The sequence below is a fragment of the Protopterus annectens genome, chromosome 5.part0 (assembly GCF_019279795.1).
Source record: "Protopterus annectens isolate FY-2018-M chromosome 5.part0, PAN1.0, whole genome shotgun sequence".
Taxonomy (NCBI): Eukaryota; Metazoa; Chordata; order Ceratodontiformes; family Protopteridae; genus Protopterus; species Protopterus annectens.
In genome coordinates this window covers 1,004,882,498-1,004,902,704 of record NC_056735.1, presented here as the reverse complement: position 1 = coordinate 1,004,902,704, position 20,207 = coordinate 1,004,882,498, and positions in this window count along the sequence as shown.

The window sequence follows — 20,207 nt, the reverse complement described above, 5'->3', positions numbered from 1 at the left end:
AGTTGTAAGCTGTGCTGTTTTTGAAGGGAGGACTGAGATTATGACTGAATATTCTGAGGATGTTCGGTAGTTTTTTATGGATTTTTAGAAACACAAGAACTGCAACAACATAGGAAAAAGCACATTAGCTAGGTAAACCATTTAGAGTAAGCATCTGAGATGACTGGAAGCATGAAGCAAGAATGGGGGTAATATGAAATAAGAACATACAACGATGTTTAGAAACATTTCAAGCTTTTTTTGCACCCCTACCCCCACACGCATTCTTCCCACAGTCATTAAGCATGGGACCACTAAATCGTTTGTCCAATACTTCCTGACATCTGAGGATGTTAGGCATGGGAGAAAACAACGAGGGACTGTGATGAGTAACAAGATTTTACTAGGTTTCATGTTTCAAAATGAGCCAACTTCTTAGTAGCATAGTCTGTTGTCTAATGCACCAACCCAAAAATGATGGGATATTTAGACTACTTCATTTACAAAGATATTTGCATATACTATTTATTTATTTATATAATGTTTGTAAAACAATGTGGACCACTAATCAACCTAGATAATTTTCAGTTTCAGCACTTTTGAAACACAGCCAAAGAAACAATGACATTTTATCAATATCAGTGCAGCAGTGGTCATTTAAGAACAAACATGCAGCAAGGTACAAGTCAGTATATATACAAAAGTATATGTAGAAAAATCAACATAATCACAAGTAAACAAGATATGACAGTTCAGTCAATAAAGTCAGTAAGAAGTATATATAATAAAGGATATGTAGAAATCGTGGAGTAAACACTCCTCCTGGTACAAACAACGTAGTATAAGTGATAAAACCAAGCACGGAGGAGGGAACACAGCAGGAACTATATAGAAATGTTTCAAATACACGTATAGTATCCAACGAACATCAAACCACGATCCACAGGAATACAAACAGGATATTTTATTAAATAGAGTAAGCGCTTTCACCTACATGGCTTCTTCAGACTCATGCAATAAACCACTCTGTCTGATTTAAATAACTTCATAGGCGGGAATTCTAGTAATTAACTCCACCTAGTTCAATTAATATCAAAGGCAACATTAAAAGCAACATCAAAATATACTGACACCATTGAAATGTGTAAGGAATGAACACAGTATATGAAAAATCATTAAAAACTATTTAAAAACAAGACATTGCATTTCTGCACATCTAGAAAAATATATATAAAACAAAACAACAGTTTAAAAATATGAGCATATATGCATGAATAATAACATAGCAATCAGAACCACATATTAAATAATAATTGCACATTTGGAAACAAGTGGACCTTCAGTGATATAATCTAATGTCCATATACTTAATCAAATGAATGAAGTGCGGATAAAATACCTGTTAGTGGGCTTTCAGCCTTCTCATTCTTAAAAATGGTTTGACAGATAATTTGGCATTGAGTCCTGGGGGCATATCTGATCTAAGTTTCATAATCCACATATTTTCTCTGCTTTCAGTATGTGTTCTAATATCTCCTCCTCTAATGTTCACATTCAATTGTTCTACAATCCTAAAATTGAAAATATGTGTTGAGTCAAATTCAAGGACATGCCTAGCCAATGCATTACTTTTATGCATCATTCTAATACTGTACAAATGTTCACGTATACGATCTTTCAAATGCCTGTTAGTCTTCCCTATATAGAAGGAAGTACATTTTGAGCAGGTGGCAAGATACACAACATTGCTAGATGTGCAATCTCCATTGACTTTTAAAAAATATTTCCGTTTACTAACAGGATGTACAAATAAAACATCAGTATCAATGAATGAGCAAAAATTACAGTTGCCACAACTGTAGGTACCTCTAGAATTTGTGGAAATACCAACATCTAATGAATGCTTGTCGCATAATAACTTTTTGAGACTCTTCTTATTCTTGTATCTAAAGTGTGGAGCATCACCTAACCTCTCTTTAACCTGTGTATCAACCGTTAAAACATTCCAATGAGCCTTGACCACATCTTTAATTCTCCATACATCATTGGTATAAAAAATGGAAAAGGCTTCCTTGTAAAAAGTAGGCTGGCTAGAATTAGATACAGTAACTGATTGATTGGTAACTGTCCTTTTATCAGAAAAGTAGGGGGCTGCTGTACCTGATCTCAAGTCATGAGCGCTCTCAAAGCCTCTGAGAATATCATTATTCTCATAACATCGCTGTAGAAGTCGTTGGTGAAGATTTTCTAAATCTTGTTCAAAGCCTAAAGTACTCGGATTATATCTTGAGGCCCTCATGGCCTGTCCCTTGATAACATTATTATAAATATACTGTGGATGCATGCTATGACGATGCAAAAGTGTATTGATATGACAAGGCTTCCTAAAAACACCCGTGTTTATCAATCCACTAGGTAATTTCTCCACAAGGACATCCAGGAATGAAATCTTTGTTGTAGAAATCTCACAACTGAATTTAAGATAGCTCGTGCTGGAGTTCAATTGTTCAATAAACTCATGCAGCACGTTTGTGGAGCCTCTCCATATAAAGAAGAGGTCATCCACAAAACGTCTGTAAAATATAACATGTTTTACAAAAGCTGGCAGCTGATACATAAATACATGCTCCCACTCTGCCATAAAAAGGTTGGCGTAGCTATTGGCACACGAAGTGCCCATAGCTACGCCATCCTTCTGCAAAAAACATTTCCCCTCAAAACAGAAGAGAAATCAACAACATGATTCTGGACTCGGACATATCAGAGACTCTTTTCAAATGTTGGCCTAACATGTCAGTGCCTACCAAATTAGGAATCACAGTAAATAAAGATTTCACATCCATGGTTATGAAAATCAGCTCCGTAGTATCTGTTATATCTTTAAGACAGTCATAAAGATCAATCAAGAACTGTCTTGTATCTTTCAGAATGAACCTGTTACTATCTACAATCGGTCTTAAATTGCTTTCTATAAATATAGAAGATGGTTCTGTGATCCACCCCCTGCCAGCAACAATTGGTCGCAAGGGGGGATCTAATAAATCTTTATGTATTTTTGGAAGTCCACTAATCAAAGGGATTAGTGGTGTGGGGACATCCAAAAATAGAAAAAGTTTATTATCAATCATGTTACTATTCAGCAACCCCAATAAAAAAGAATGTACCCTATGAGAAAAAATCTTAACCATATCAGTATCTAATGGTTGATAGAATCGTGCATCACCAAGCATATGTAACATCCTATTGACATAATCATCAGTCCCCATTATTACAATACCCCCTCCCTTATCAGCTGGTCTAATAGATATCGTCGAGTCTTTAGATAAATTCTTAAGGGCATTGTTCTCTCTAAGTGTCAAATTGTACTTAGTATATGCACATTTATGATTATTATCTCTCATCTTATATAAATCATCTTCGACAAGTTTACTAAAAGCTGATAGTAGTGGGTGTAATTGTGGGGTAAAAACACTGGGGCGCTGAAAGTGTGTGTGGAGAGCATGGTCTCCATCATCTTTGAAGTGTAACTTTAGAGACAAATTGCATACATACAATTTGAAATCTCTGATGGTTTCTTCAAAAACACTACGTGTAGTGTGAAAGATAAACCTTTAGATAGTACTGATAGCTCATCGTGTGTTAGAATGCGTGAGGAAAGGTTAAACACTAGGTTTTCCCCCTCCCTTTGCCTTCCCACATCTTCTTTATGTTCTTGTTCAAGGGCTGTTCGAATGACAGCTGCTCAACGATCTCCCCCTGCCTCCCCTGTGATCTTCTCTGATAGGAAAAGGGTGAGACCGATTGAATACTGGGGCATCATTAATATTAGAGATACCAACATCAGTGTCTGTGTTGGATGTATGTTTCAAGGATATATTAGTCTTGTTCCTAACAACAGGTTCTAAGATAGGTGCTGTATCTGGAGTATTATCTAAACCATGTGACACTATAATAACATCTGAAGTGCAAACAGTATCACAATTGTTAGGTGAAATATTATTATTAATATTGGAAGTAGTACTGTTGGAAGAGTCAGTCAGTTGATCTTTAATGAATTCAGTCTCTCGAGCTACAGTTAATTGCTGAGTACGATTCACCTCAGAACGAATGGTATCAGTACGTTGAGTATGAGAAGCTGGCTTGTTGTCAACTGTCTTATTGTCAACTAAGGGTGCCATTTCATTAGCCACATTCAAATTATGATGACCAGTAACAGTACTCGTAATGCGTGGCCAAGTGAAAATATGGCCCAACCTAAAATCGGAAATGTCTCGTTGTAGCTTGTGTTTCTTTTGTGAGAGAAGCTTTCTCTCATACTGGCTGACATTGTCCAGCATATTATTAAAGTTGTCATCCAATACTTGTAATGGATACCGCTCATAAAGTAACTTCTGTTGTTCTATAACTTGTGACCTTAAAGTTTCTTCTACAGGCAGAAAAAAATTGTTCAATAATTCCATATATTTTAAACTAACCTCGAGGTTGAGCTGCTGCCATTGATATAGGGCATCTATGATCCGTCTCTGCATGCAGACATCAAAGTGCAAACGTTGAGATTGTAAGCGTTTTAACTTTAAAAAGTCCATCTCGATCTTATCTAGAGCTGTACGCAACTCTTCTGTGTTGTAGTTCACCTCAGGAGAATCCATAACATCACCGTTGTCCTCATAGAGTGCTAACGGATTAGCACGTTCGCATAAACAGGTATCAAAGCATTCTGCTATAGGTCTAGCTATAGCGGAGCTACCCATTGGATGTTTAATTGTATACGGCAGCTCTACTTGATCGAAAGTTTCTTCCGCCATGTCTCCACAAGTAAAATGTAGAGAGTAATAAAGGATATGTAGAAATCGTGGAGTAAACACTCCTCCTGGTACAAACAACGTAGTATAAGTGATAAAACCAAGCACGGAGGAAGTATAACTGAACCCTGTCATAATGTCATGCAGTGTAATATTTCTTTGGAGATAATAATATACAAAGGAAAATGTGCATACAGTATCTACAGTTTGGCATGGGATATGAATGACAGTAAGGCATTAGTCAAATGATAGTGGAGAAGGGGAAGAAGAGGGAAAGAAAAAGAAAAAAAGCATAAAAGAGGTTTGGAGGGACAAGCAGATAAGTATACAGCTATCTCCTTTTCAAATTCGGGAGATCTGAGCAGCAATGCAAAAGTATGGGAGGATGTTTACTGGTAGGCTAGTGTGTACTAGCCTGAAGAAGCACTATGTGGGCACAGGGATGCAGTGGCCCATCAAGCAAGCCCTTTACAGGGTGAGTTAAGCAGATCCTGAAAGAGAACTACAGGATATGTTGGATCTGGGAGTAATTCAGGAGACCAATAGTCTACTTTAACATCTTATCCCAAAGTACAAGTTAACAAACATATTGTTTTATTATTAATCTGCAGTGATACTATATGACCTGATGTTGTTAATCTTCTTTCCATTCATCACTGATGTGTACCAACTCACACCAGTCAAAAAACTCTCGAGCTAAGCCTCTACCCAGAATGTCCTTCTCCCTGTTACCTCAGATCTCGTTTGCCACGTAGATGTAAAGCCAAGTTTCAGCTGAGCTCTCAGCTAAGTGAAGCCTCTTTGATATTTGTGTGAAAATTTTTGGATATCTTCATATTTTATTAAGTGAATAGCTTTTCTAATGTCTTTTCTTCTGTTTGACCTTGTTTTTTCCTCTCTAACCGTAGTTACAGTTGGTACACTTTCAAGTACCATTGTTGGTATAACCTTCCTCCCTTACCCTTGTGGTATTCCTTCAGTACCATAGATGGTATTGTTTAACCTATTAGCTGTCTTTTATTCAGGTGTTTCCTTTCTTTCCTCTATCATACCAGTGTATTGTTATATTTGTGACTTTTTTAAATGGAGTTGACTTTGATTATAGTTGGATTATACAGTTGGCCTGTGGTATTTTTTTTTTCTATCATGATGTCAGATAAGAAGGGCACTTCAGATTTTAAGCATTGTACTTCATGTAAGGGCAAGTTACCTAACAGTGATTTTCATGATGACTGTGTATACTGTTTGGGAGTGTCCCACCTTTTGGTGCAACCTCCATGTGACATTTATCAGAGTTTCAGTCAATGCACTCTTAATGAGTGCAAAAATAAACTCATTCTGAAAGGGTTACTCAAGTCTCCCTTCTCAGAGGCCATTTCTGTGATGGAGGTCTCATCCCCTCCTTCTGAGGACAAAAAGAGATCCCACTCTGTTTCTTCTTCACCATCGGGTGATCAGAGCAAGCCTGGGAAATCAAAGGTCCCAAAGTTATCTTTGGAGCACAAATCAGCCCCCTCGGCTCAGTCTTCTTCGTCTCTGACCATCTTAAAACCATCAGTACCGGCACCCATTTCGGCACCTGTCCCAACTCCGGCACTTATCATAGACCTTATTATGCCTATTTCAACTTTGCACCTGTGGCCACATCAGCTCAGGGCACACCTTTGACTATGTCATTAGTTTACATTTTGGAACCAACCATTTTGGCTCCGAGTGCACCATGGGCCTGATACTCCCCCTCTGAAGATCCATTTCTGGGCCAAGCTTATATCCCCTTCATTGAACGTCCTGCCTCCCCATCCAGGGTATCCACTAGATCCACCAGGAGCCTTTCTGAACATGACATGGTGCATTTTGTAGACCAGCTGTTGTTAGCCAGGGGGATTCCTTCACTTTCTAAGACCCATCCACTTGCAGGATTTAGGTTGCCTTATCCATGGACTCCATCTTACACTCCTCCTTCGACCTTCTCTGTTCTGAAGCCTTCTGCTTTGACATATTTATTGGAACCCATCACCTCGGCACCTATGGTGCATCTCACTCTGACTCTAAGTTTGCCCATTTGGTCTTCGGTTCCCACTGAACCGGTCCTTCCTCAATCTGGGGACTGGGGACAGGCATGTCAGCCCGGGGTACGGAGCTACCTCTCTCCTCAGTATTGTCCTCCATGCCAATAGCCACGTCCATGCTGATCCTGCTTGAGGCTCCATCTGTGGGGGCGGGTTAATCTGAGCTGGGTGTGACCCTGGTTCCGAGGTTGTCTTTCTCAGTTCTGGGCTCCCATCCCTCTTTGGGTGGGTTTCCACATGATGGAGAGGGCTCTTGCTTCTGGCAGCACTCCTTCAATGTTGGAATCCCAGTTTTCACCCCCTGAGCTACAGCTGTCACAGACCACCCCCCGGGGACACTGGGCAGAGAAGCCGCAGGACACCCCTGTTCAGGATACCCACTCTTCCAAGTCCTCCTCAGAGACACCCACTGAGGAGCCCCCTCCAAAGAAGATGTGCAAGAGGAAGCACATTGACTCACCCATGATGGTGAAGGGTCCCTAAGGTCACCTCCTGATGATGTCTCCTTCGGAGACATCCTGGAAATATTAAAGCAGAGAGGTGACTGGAAGCCCTCCAACCCTTTGTCTGAGGAGTCCATGTTCCTGCAGGCTTTTTGCACCCGACCTTCTACCTCTTGGGTGACCCTGCCTGTTAACGAGCTCATCCAGCTTGTTGTGCAGTGCACTTGGAAGAACCATGATTCCATTTTGGTGAGCCCTTGGAGACCAGACAAAATTCTTTCTCCTCCCGAGGAGAACCCGCATTGGTCCAAAGGGTTACCAGTTGATGCTATGGTGGTGGCGGTGGCGGCCACAAAAAAGGACTTGGGTGAGGAAAGACTCACTGTCCACCCACCCAACAGGGAGTCCTGGGTGGTGGACAGACTTGGGAAGTGTGTTGTTGCATCAGGGATATTTGCCATATGGTTCTTGTAATTATTTGGTACATTTTACGAGGCTCCAGAGGGACTTGATCTCTGAACTATGTGGGACGCTTACAGGACAGTTGTCTGACAAGGTCAGGGACAAAGTAACTCATCCATGAGATTGCTGTCACATGCAACTGAAGGGGTGGCTAGAGCAGTGGGTTTGGGCATTGTTATGAGGTATTGTACCTGGATGCACATTTGTGACCTCTCGGACCCCTTCAAGTCTTTCTGAATGCTCCCATCAAAGCTTCATGCCTTTTTGGCTCCAAAGGGAAGGACATGCTAGCCAGGTGCAAGCAAGATGGAAAGACAATGTCTGCCAGAGGCCTAAAGCTTTCCAACCCTCAACTTACCTTCTTCAGGAATCAGAGCATTGGAAAGATGTGGCATAAGAAATCTCAGGGTCCATTCCATGCCACACATGGTGATGATATTCCAAGAGACAGAGGGGGTAAAAACTCTGGAATATGCCCCTATAGAGGCAGAGGGGGTCCTTGTAATCAGGGCTCCAAGGATTCCTTCTCTGGACAGCCTTATCAGCACTCCTGAGGAGCAGCCTGGTTGCTTACCTCTGGAAGCAGTCGAGGGTCGTTTCTCTCTGCACCAAGCTGCCTGGCAATCCATCACCAACGATTGTTGGGTGCAGAGCATTGTCACCAGAGGTTACACCATTCCCCTTTCTTGTCAGCTAAATTTCCCAAGAAAACTTCCTGACATTCCACCCAGTCAAAGGGAAGAAGCAGCTTCAGAGATTATAAAGCTGTCTGAAAAAAGAGTCATCCAACCAGTCCCAGCAGACCAGCGCGGATCCGGATTTTACTCAAGATTCTTTTTGGTTCCAAAAAAGACAGGCGACTGGAGGCCTATTTTGGATCTCAGCAGCTTAAACAAGTCTGTCACCCAAACCAAATTCCAGATGGTCATGGTTCAGTCCATTCTCCCCTTTTTAAGAGAAGGCGATTGGATGTGCTCTATAGATCTCAGGGATGCGTATTACCACATCAAGATGGACAAATGCTCCAGGAGTCTGCTTCACTTCTGGCTAGGAGCCAGTCATTATCAATTCTGTGCCCTGCCATTCGGTCTCTCTACAGCCTCCAGAGTGTTCACAAAATGCATGGCAGTGATAACAGCTCACTTGAGACTAAAAGGATTCAGGGTGTTTCCATATCTGGATGACTGGCCCCTTACTGACCCCACCGAGCATTTTCTGGTACCAGCACTACATTATACTCTCTCTCTGGCAAAATTGTTGGGAAGAATGATACATTTGGAGAAATCAAACCTTGTCCCTACCATTGGAGCAGTGTTCAGTACTCAGTCTTGTCTGGTATCACTCCCAATTCATAGACTACATCAATTGAGGCTTCAGCTCCGGGTGATACTCTCACAAACAACAGTTTCAGCAAGGTAAGTTCTTCAGGCCCTAGGTTCTATGGCAACGTCTATCCCAATAGTGGCTCTAGCAAAGCTACACATGCGGATTCTTCAATGGCTCCTTCTGTGTCAGTGGTTCACAAACTATCACCCCCTCAGTTACCAGATTTGAATAACCAACTCTTGCAAACAGGACCTGTTTTGGTGGATGAGGCCAGACGGAGAACTTTGGAGTTATCCATTTCAGTCTCCTCAGCCCACAGCCATTGTGACCCCGGATGCTTCCCTGATGGGGTGGGGTGCCATTTCCAGGGAAAGACTGTCCAAGGCACATGGTCCACCTCAGAGGCCCACCTGCATATCAGTGTTCTGGAACTGAGAGCTGTGCTGTTAGTGTTGCAGGCCTTCAATTCAGCTCTCCCTTCCAGGACAATTGCAATTCCATCAAACAATATGTCAGTGGTTTGGTATATCAACAAGGAAGGAGGAACCAAGTCCTATCCCCTATGTCGAGAAGCCATGAGAATTTGGCAGTGGGTGATAGTTTCCAACTGCTTTTTAATAGCAACTCATATCCCGGGGAGCTCCAACATGATTGCGGACAAGCTGAGCAGATGCATCCTCATGCCTCACGAGTGATCCCTCAACCCCGAGGTGATGTCAGCAATCTTCAGCCTCTGGGTCCAGCCCTGCTGCGATCTTTTCGCCTCCCCATCAAACACCAACTATTTTGCCCTACTTCTCCCAGAAGAGGAGGCACTGAGGGATGCTCTGATCCATGGCTGGCCCACGGAACTTCTTTATGCTTATCCTCCCATCCCTCTGATCCCACACTTTCTAAGGAAAGCTCTTCGGTTGAGATGCAAGGTGATCCTCATAGCCCCATTCTGGCATGGACAAGTTTGGTTCCCCTTCCTTTGGCCTCACCTAGTATACCCGCCATGGATTCTGGACCCTCTACCAGATCTGATTACTCACCCCCAAGGGTTGAGTCACCTAAATCTGGCCAGTCTCAAGCTGACAACTTGGGTTCTCCACTTCCACTAGTAGCCAGGCAAGCTAATCTCTCCTTGCCTGTTTGAGACATCAGTCTGGCCTCTCATAAACCATCCACCAGAAGACTATACCAGGATAAATGGAAAAGATTCACCATCTAGTCCAAGGATAACATCCTAGACCTGCATTCAGCTCCAGTTACTGCAGTGCTTCAATACTTGGTTAGGTTTTTTCATAATGGAACCTCTGCCTCTACCGTACATATACATCTAGTGACAATTTCCAATTTCCACAATGGTATAGATGGCACCTCTCTTATCTCTCTATGCATTAGCAAGGCCTTCCTCAAGGGGACCTCTCATATCAGGCCTCCTGTCAGACAGCCCGTGGAACCATGGAACCTCACTCTAGTCCTTCAGTCTTTGACTCAGAAATCTTTTGAACATGCTGCGGTGTGACCTAAAGTTTTTGCCTTGGAAATCCTTGTTTTTGGTAGCCATCACATCTGCCAGAAGAGTCTCAGAGCTGCGGGCATATTGTATCAAGAGGCCCTATCTGGTCTTTCATAAAGACAGAGTATCACTTTGGATGAATCCATCCTTTCTCCCCAAAGTTGTTTCTGAAAACAGCTCCTGTACTTTTCAAAAAAAGCACCAAACCAGGCATGTCCAAGGGTCAGCTTCTGTTGATTTCTCCTGTTCACCTGGTGAATCTGGGCATACTGGGGCAATGCAGCAATTGCCTCATGTACTCAAACAACCCTCTCCTCCTACCACCCTACACTACAACCTGCGAGAGATGCACTTACATATCCAAATAGGAAGCAAAGCTCTCTCCACCCAAGATTGTGCTAGACAGTCAAGAGGAGAAGGTTAACACCCGCACTACACCTCAAGCAACACATAGCCCTTCTAAACTCACACCAACACCCACACATAGCAACACTAAATCCACATATGCGGAGGCCCTTAACTGTAACCTGCACAAGCAACAAAGACCTCTGAAGCTGAAACACAGACAAACACCAATCACAACCAAAGTGTCACATAGCTCACAACAGCAGTGTGCCACCCAGCAACAGCCCCTAAGGCAAGACAATGTACCTAACACTTTAGTCATAGGTGACTCTATAGTCAGGAAGACTGATGTCCCACTAACCAGGCTGAACAAGGAGAAAATTACAGTGAGTTGCCTGTCGGGTGACAGGATCTGCCACATAACTCATGCACTCAAGTCACTCCACAACAAGTACAAATATGACTGTCATTGTCCATGTTGGAGTGAATGACTTGAGACGTACCTCCCTGGACTACATAAAAAGAGACATGGAAGAGCTCTTGGACCATGTGGCCCAGGCAGGTATGACCCTAGCCCTGAGTAGCATCCTGCCTTCACCCAGAATGATATAACAATATAAGGACAAAATGATTAACTTCAGTAATTGGCTAAGGTTCTGTTATCATTCAAAGGGGATCCAGTATCGGTCTGCCAGGGACAACATGATCAACAGACCACAATGCTTTGCCAGAGATGGTTTGCACCTGTCACCCCTGGGATTCAGGTTACTGGCAAAGGCTCTTGCCACCCCTATAGTGCCTTTTTTAGGCAAAGTTCAAAGGACAAAACCACCACCGTAGCAGGTACAAGCATGCAAAATCTGAAGGTAATCCTACTCAATGCTAGAAGTCTAAACCTCAAAATGCACTTACTCGAGGCACTCCTAAAAATGGAGAACATCAATATCTGTGCAGTAACTGAGACCTGGTTCAAGGCTCCAGAGAGCAACCCTGCAATACCAGGCTAAAACTCTTACCACACTTTTCGGCCACCAAACCAGGATCGAAACACTAAAGGTGGAGGAGTGTCCATATTCACCAAGGATATTCACACCACCAGGTCAGTTGCCCAACACAATGCATCTGAAATTCTCCAGGTGCAACTAACACTAGGTAAGACTGCAATCCAAATTGTAGCTTGCTACAGATCCCTCACCATGCCCCAAGATTCTCACTACACATTTATAAACATACTGGAAAATATTAATATACAACCAAACACCCTATGACTGGGTGATTTCAACTACCCTGCCATTAACTGAGAAAACTACTCATGTACTAACACCTTTGCCCAACAGTTCTTGGAATTCATAAATTCCAATGCCCTGGATCAACTAATCCATAGTCCCACCAGGGGCACCAATATCCTAGACCTGGTCATTATCAACATGGGAAATCGATGCTCCACACCTATAATCACCCCCCCCTCGTTGGTCAGGTCAGACCATAAGCTAATCACCCTTAACATCCGCACCTCACCCCCACCCCCCATAAGGAAACCTCCATAAATAACTTCTCCAAAGCCAACTTCATGCTACTTAAGTCAGAAGTTTCAAACTTCATGACACCCATGCAGATGGGAACTGAAAGTTCGACTGCTGAGTCCTACACTAAGGCACTGTATGAGCACATCCACTCATGTATGAATCGTGCCATCCCAAATAGAACCAAGATGCACTCCTCCAAAAAAGGAAGCCAATCTGGTGGTTCCCTGTCATAAACAAACTTTACAACAAAAGGAAGAAACTGTTGCAGAAAAGAGGAAAATCCCAGGATGCAAAAAACTCACTTACCAGCCTCAGTAAGAAGCTGAGATCCCTCATAAAATCCTCCAAAGCTAGTTACGAAAATAAAATTTCCAAAGATTCCAAAGACAACCGCAAGACATTCTATAATTATGTCAAGAATCTAAATGGCAGTGCTCAGATGTGCTCTGAGCTACAACAGAATGGCATTAAATATACTGATCCCAAGGATATTGCCAATATCCTGGCAGATCGATTCAGTGCCAACTTTACCCCCCTCTCACCCCTTAAATGTCCCATCTCAATACCAGAAGAATGCCAAATTCCGGTAATAACGGCCACACAGGTAAAAAACGCACTCTCCAAAGCTAAGAATACAACATCCATGGGACTAGATGACATCCCGGGCTGTGTACTACATGAACTACAAAATGAACTGGCACCTCACCTAAGTGTCATGTTTAATCACACCCTCACCTCAGGCTTCATGCCCACTAAGTGGCGCACAGCTGCAGTTATCCCACTCCACAAGGGGGGATCCACCTTGGATCCCAGGAACTACTGCCCCATCAGTCTGATGAGCCTGATCTGCAAGGCCATGGAACGTATTATCATGGAACTTATAAACAAAGACATTGGCCCTTAAAACACTGGACCCCACCCAGTTTGGGTTCATGAAGGGCCAATCTTGTCTCCTGAACCTGATTGACTTCTTCGAATCAGTCTCTAGAGCCGCGGACGAGGGTAAGGCAGTCCACACAGCCTATCTGGACCTTGCCAAGGCCTTTGGCACCATCCCCCACTCTGGAATCATAGATAAACTTACTAAGCTGGGCATTAATCCCTGCATCACTCGATGGGTTGCCAACTGGCTTACTGACAGAACCCACACTGTAAAAGTAGCTGACTCCAAATCCAGCTCCAGACAAGTGACATGTGGAGTACCTCAGGGTTCAGTCCTGGGACCTCTCTTGTTTGGCATCTACTTCTCTAAAGTACAGGCCAACACTAAGGGACTCTGGCTAACAAAGTTTGCAGATAACTGCAAACTGGGAACCATTATTGAATCCCCAAATTATGTTGATACTCTACAAAAGGGCCTTACAGAAACATATGCTTGGTGCCAGAGCCATGGGCTCAAGCTCAATGCCAAGAAATGTATAGCTATCCCCTTTGGGAAAAAAAACATATACCTGTGAATTACCACATAGGTGGCAGTACACTAAATGCTGAAAGTGTGATAAGAGACTTAGGGACACAGGTGGACAGTGGTCTCACCTTCAAGAACCACATCACCACAACAGTCAGGAAATCCTTCTGTGTGGCACACCTCATCATTAAGGGCTTTTCATCCAGAAAAAAAGGAGGTCATTGTCCCACTGTACTCATTCCTCATTAGACCCATTATAGAATACAACGCCTCATTTGGTATGTACCTCTTAAGACATCTGCAACAACTGGAAAGGCTGCAAAAATACCTCACTAAAAGAATCACAGGCCTAAAGCAGATGCCCTATGCTGACCGCCTTAAAAAACTCAAGCTATACTCTGTCACATATCGTCTACTCCGAGGCAATCTCTGCTTAACATACAAGGCCATGTCAAACCCAGAGCTGTTGGATATGCTACACTTAAAGAAATCCCAATCACTCAGTGCCACACACTCCAGGGATCTAAACCTTGTCATCACAATAAACAAAACATACTGGAGGGATATATTCCTGACCCAGAGACTCCCCAGACCCTGGAATAGACTGCCCATACATGTCAAGCAGAGCACCTCTTTGGCCTTCTTCAAAAGGAACCTTGATGACTGGATGGGAGAAAGGAAATTCACCCCAGGGATCACGTCAGTCACCCTGCTAGACAGGGGTCCAGGAAAGTAAATAGTGTGGGAAGAAATAGCCAGGGAATTGTTATGGCTAGGCTTGTATAGGCCCTAGGGCTGATAGTCTAGTGCCAACCTATGAACCATAAACCAGACCATTGACCTACCAGTGTTCTTTCCAAATGTTGCCAATAGAAGAGAGTATTTCCTTCACCCTTTAGATCTACATAGACAAATGACATTTTATCTAGACAGGACCAAACTTATCCATAAATCTGAACAGCTTTTCATCTCCTTTTCTGGGCCCAAAATGGGAGAGGCTGTTTCCAAGGTTACCTTATCAAAATGGCTATGGGACTGCATATGTTTCATCTATTCCCTCAGTAATGAACCCATGCCAAAAGTTAAAGCTCACTCCACTAGATCTATGGCAAAATCTGTAACTTTCCATTCCAGGGCTTACATGGATGACATCTGTGAAGGAGCTACTTGGGCTAAGCCTCATACCTTTATCAATTATTACAAATTGGACCTGGTCTCCAGAGGGAGAGCTGCCTTTGGTTCAATGGTACACAGGAATGTTCTTCCATACGGGCCATCCATGGACATCAAGGTAGCTTGGGATTCTGTCCTATCAATGATGAATGGAAAGAAGATTAACAACATCAGATAAAGAAGTTATGTCTTACCATAACGTTCCATCTGTCTTGTTCTTCTTTCTTTCATCACTTTCCACCCTCTTTCCCCCTCCAAATGCTCCTGGGGGATGCTCTGTGTCTAAGTGATGCCCTAGGGTAGTTGCGCAGAAGTGGCTTCGGCTTTATTTCCTTTTCTCTAGCAAACTTGATCTGAGTTAACAGGGAGAAGGGCATTCTGGGTAGAGACTTAGCTCGAGAGTTTTTTGGCTGGTGCAAGCTTGGTAAAAAGGCTGACTCGGTTCCGAGGGTTTGGAACTGAACCCATCAATGACGAATGAAAGCAGATGAACAACATAGATGGAACGTTATGGTAAGACATAACTTCTTTTTTCTAATACCTAATCTAAAATAGTTTTAAACTCAGGAAGCCAGCAAATGAAGTTGTTACAGTGGTGATTGAGGGGCTCCACCAAAATGGTTGAAATTGTGTCCCACAATTGCAAAGGCTGAACCTGTTCTCACCATAGTTAATACACCCTCAGCTTTAATTGTCCGTAGAGCAAGTTTTATGGACAGAGGTAGCTTATAAGTGCCTGCCCCACAATGTACTGTTTGGATACAGGATATCGTTATTCTTTTGGGAAATCTTGTCTAAGCTTAGAAAAGACCCCTGGGTTGTTAGCCTAGTAACTTTCTATGAATCCATTAGCAGGGAAAGCTACTTTAAGGGATCTAAGATTTTTCAGACCTCCTGTTCTAAGTTTTCAAAGGGATTTTCTGCTCCCTTGTCTAAGTTTTGCAAAAAAAAAAAAGTCTCATTAAAATTCTAGTAAGCAGATTTTAAAAAGAAAGCAAGAACTCCCAAGAATAAAGGGCAGTAAAATAAGTCAGAATGACTATATAAGGGACATTTTCCCTCCTTCCCATCCTGGCAGTCCCTTAATCCTCCCAAAAAGTCAGAATCTACATTTCTCTTTTTGGCAAGAGATTGTATCAGACAAATGGGTCTTGAATGTGATCCAGCTAGAAAATAAATGGCAGTGCGAAGAACTTCCTTCTTTCCAGGGAATTTCTCCTCATCCACTAAACCAAACCCTCATTTTTGTCCTGTCTTACATCATATACTGTCTCAGAGGGGTAATGGAAGTTGTTGCTCAGTGCCAAAGAAAGAAAATTCCTAGAGACCAGTTCCGAATCTCTCCTTCCTGAATCAGTTTGTGATAGTGACCAGTTTCAAAATGCTTTACAACCTGTTGCCCATTCTTCCTCATTTGAATTCCATAGTAACCTTAGATTTAAAGGATGCAAATTATCACATTCCTATTCATCCAGTTTTCATATATTTCTTAAGATTTTGCATGTCTGAATAACATTGTAAGTTATCTGCCTTACCCTTGGGGGTATTCACAGCTCTAAGAGTGCTCAAAAAGTGTCAAGCTCAGGTGATACCCCACTGCAAGCTGCAGGATATCTGCATGTTTCATCTTTAGATGACTTGCTTATCTTTGCCGAGTCATTTTCAAAGTGTCAGGATTCTTTGTTTTGGGTCAGAGATCTCTGCCAGATACCTCCGTATAAATAGCTTTTCTTCCACAAGAAAAACACATCTATATTTAGATGTATTCCTGACGTTTTCCACTCAGACATGTCACAGTGAGGGAATACCTCAGGGATTCTGGGTATCATGGCTTCCATGATTCTTATGATACCTCTTGCAAGACTACATAAGAGAAAGATACAGTTGTGTCTGAAATCTCTTTGACCCAACATCAGCACCCTTTGTATATTCAAATCCCAGTTTTGGGATTTTTGAAAAGGGACTTCACTTGGTAGAGACACCAAATTTCTCAGATTCCAGCTCTCCACTCCTGCTCCAAAAGGGATGTATGATATGGTGCAGTTTCCGGCTTTTTTAATTTGTCCACATCTCTTGGGTTTCTAATACCATGACAGTAATAGACCCCATTCCTAAGTCAAAGTATGATTAAAGTTCATGAAATTAGTATTGTTTCATTCTTTGATGTCAGCCAGTAGTGCTCATTGCAGCAACCGCATTGTATCCAGTAATGACGCCTTCTGCAGTTCGTATGGAGTTACATATAATGGTAACAAATCTAAATACGATTGTCGATTCTTTTTTATAAGACCTGTTGCTCCTACTACTATTGGAACTGTCCGGGTATCTCTCTTCCCATTGCTGTCATTTCTGCCTGCAGATCCTGATATTTTATAACTTTGTGTCCTTCTGTACACAAGACACTGTAGTCACTGGGGGTGGCAATTTCAATGATCAATGCTTCTCTTGTCTTCTTTTCTTGGACCACTATATTTGGTTTTCTAGCATCTATCTTTGGAACTATTGGTAATGGAGGATCCCATGTGATGTAGACTTTTTCATTTTTTATTATGCTTTGTGGCTAATGTTTCCAGTGTTTTTCAGCCACTTCAGTACCATAATGTTTGCACAATCCCCAGTGCAACAGTTCTGCCACATTATTATGCTTTCAGTGTACAGTCCTTTTTGCCACTAGTATGTCACAACCAGCATCAAGGTGTGCAACTGTTTCAAATTCGGTTTTACAAAACCTACATTTGTCTGTTTGTCCCACATGTTCAAAGGAGTTTATAAACCAACGTGTACACACCCCACTATCCTGGGCCGCCAGTATTAACCTTTCATCTCTTTGTTTGAATTTGCCTCCCCTTAACTATTCCTTTGTTCGTTCCTCATCAACATGAGGTTCTTCTAGAAGTTTTATATGCTTGCGACTATATTTATGTTTTTTCCACATTTCTTTCCTTCTCATCTGATCCTTCACCTTATATTCTTTCTTTTGTTTTTTGGTACATTCAGTTGCTGCCTGATTTTTATCTACTTGTGGATTGATTTCCATTTCTGCTTGCGCAGATAAGCTTCTACTAGATTAAGCAGAGAAGTCATCTTAGATTTATTTTCTTCATGTTTCAAGACTTTCACTATGTTTGGGTCTTGCGAGGTCAGCAGATATGTTTGGAGTCCCACGATTGCAGATCTATACATATAATCAGTTTCAAGGAGGCTCATTCCTCCTTCAGAATGGGAATTCGGGAAATATATAATCTTGGTATGCACTGATTTTTATAAATCATTTGGTGAGTTTGAAGCATCCTTCTTGTTTTCCTATGTAATCTATCCAACACATTTTGTGGCTAGTCAATCACTCCAAAACTGTTAAGTTAGTTCAGGAAGAGCAAATTAGTTTATAGCTTGAATTTTGTTTCTAGATGTCAGTACTCTTTTCAGGATTAATTTAAGTCTTCTGAAGTATTTTTTACAAAGTTTTATTCACATTTGTTCATGTTTTATTGTTGATCCTTCATCAATTCCCAAATATTTATACACTTCTTCTTGCTCAAGTTCTTTTATGTCACATTCTTGACCCAAACTGATGTTTTCCTGGTGTTGCAGTTTTCCTGCTTTAAAGGTTGCTTTTACACATTTATAAAAAAACAAATGACATTCTTATATCATCTGAAAAGGTTTTGACAACTTGCAGTTATGCTTTCAGTTCCTCATCTGATGAGCTATACAGTTTTAAATCATCGACAAAGAGAAGGTGAGAAGTCTTTACACTTTGTTGTTTTTTAGGAGCCAGATTATAGCCATGGCCTAAACTGTTGAGCAAATAGCTTAATGGATTAAGGGCAAGGCAGAATAGTAATGGTAACAGAGAGTCACCCTGGAAATCCTCCTTTGAAATCTTATCCCTGGGATAGCAATTTGTCCTTTATCATGGCTTAATTGCAAAGTGGTTTGCCACTTTTTCATGGTCACTGTAATGTAATTGATCACTGTGGGTGTAGCTTTTATATTTTTAAGCACTCTTTTGTCTATGAATGAGGGATACTACCATATGTTTTTTTTGTAGTCACTCCATGCCATACTTCGATTCTTCCCCTTTTTACAGTTCTCCACTATGACTTTATTTAACAACAAATGATATTTTGTTCTATATGACTTTCTTTTATTGTCCTTTTGTTCTACTGCCATAATTGAGTTTTCTTCTAAATGACTATAAACTCTGTCGGCATCAATTCCCATGTATAGTTTGTACATCGTCAGAAGGCAAGTTATTGGTCTATAATTTTTAGGGTAGCTTGCAGGTTCACTCTTAAGTAGGAGCATTGTTTTTCCTGTTGTTAGCCAGGTTGGTGTCTGTTCTGGGTACGCATATAAATAGTTCATACTCATGACTAAATCTTCATGCAAAGATGTTAATACTTTTATCCAGAAGTTAGGTACTGCATCTGGGTCTCGGGTTTTCCAGTTAGAGGCTTTTCTTAACTTTGTTTCAATCTCTGTAGCTGTTACTTCGCCCCATTTCAAATCCTGTACCTTTAAACTTATTTTTTCCTTTACTTCTTTTATCCATTTAGCATATTTGTTATGTTCCACAGACTCCTCATAGATACTTCTTCAAAATGTATCTATTTATTCTTTTTTTTGACAGTCTTTCAATTCCGTTTCTGCTATGTGGAACATACAATGGTGGTTTTGATCCATGTGGATAAAGGCTCAGCCATGCCCCAGGATTACTTATGAATCATTAAAACTGCTACTCTGTAGCTTTAGACAGATATTGGGGCAGGAAAATGCTTCAAGTAGAAACTATTCAACCACTGAGGAGTGCCTTACCACTGTTAGACAGGCTTAATAATCTTTAATAGTCTCTTTGTTGAGTTTAGATAAAAGGGGCAGATGAGGGAGTATGACAGAAATATTAAAGTATCATATGGGAATTAACATAGTTCAAGTGGGATACCTCATTCAAAAAAGCGATACATAGAAAATTCCAGAATGCAAAGGCTTAGGTTGGAAGGATCTTATCGTATTCAAGAAAGAATGATGTGTAATATTAATAACTATCCTGAGAAGTTTCCAGAACTTAGACATGAGGCTGTTCTTCTGAAAGATAAAAATAACAAAGCACACTGCTGGTTAATTTTTATCTGCAGATTATGTGAAAGGCAGGGGAAATGAGCAGAGT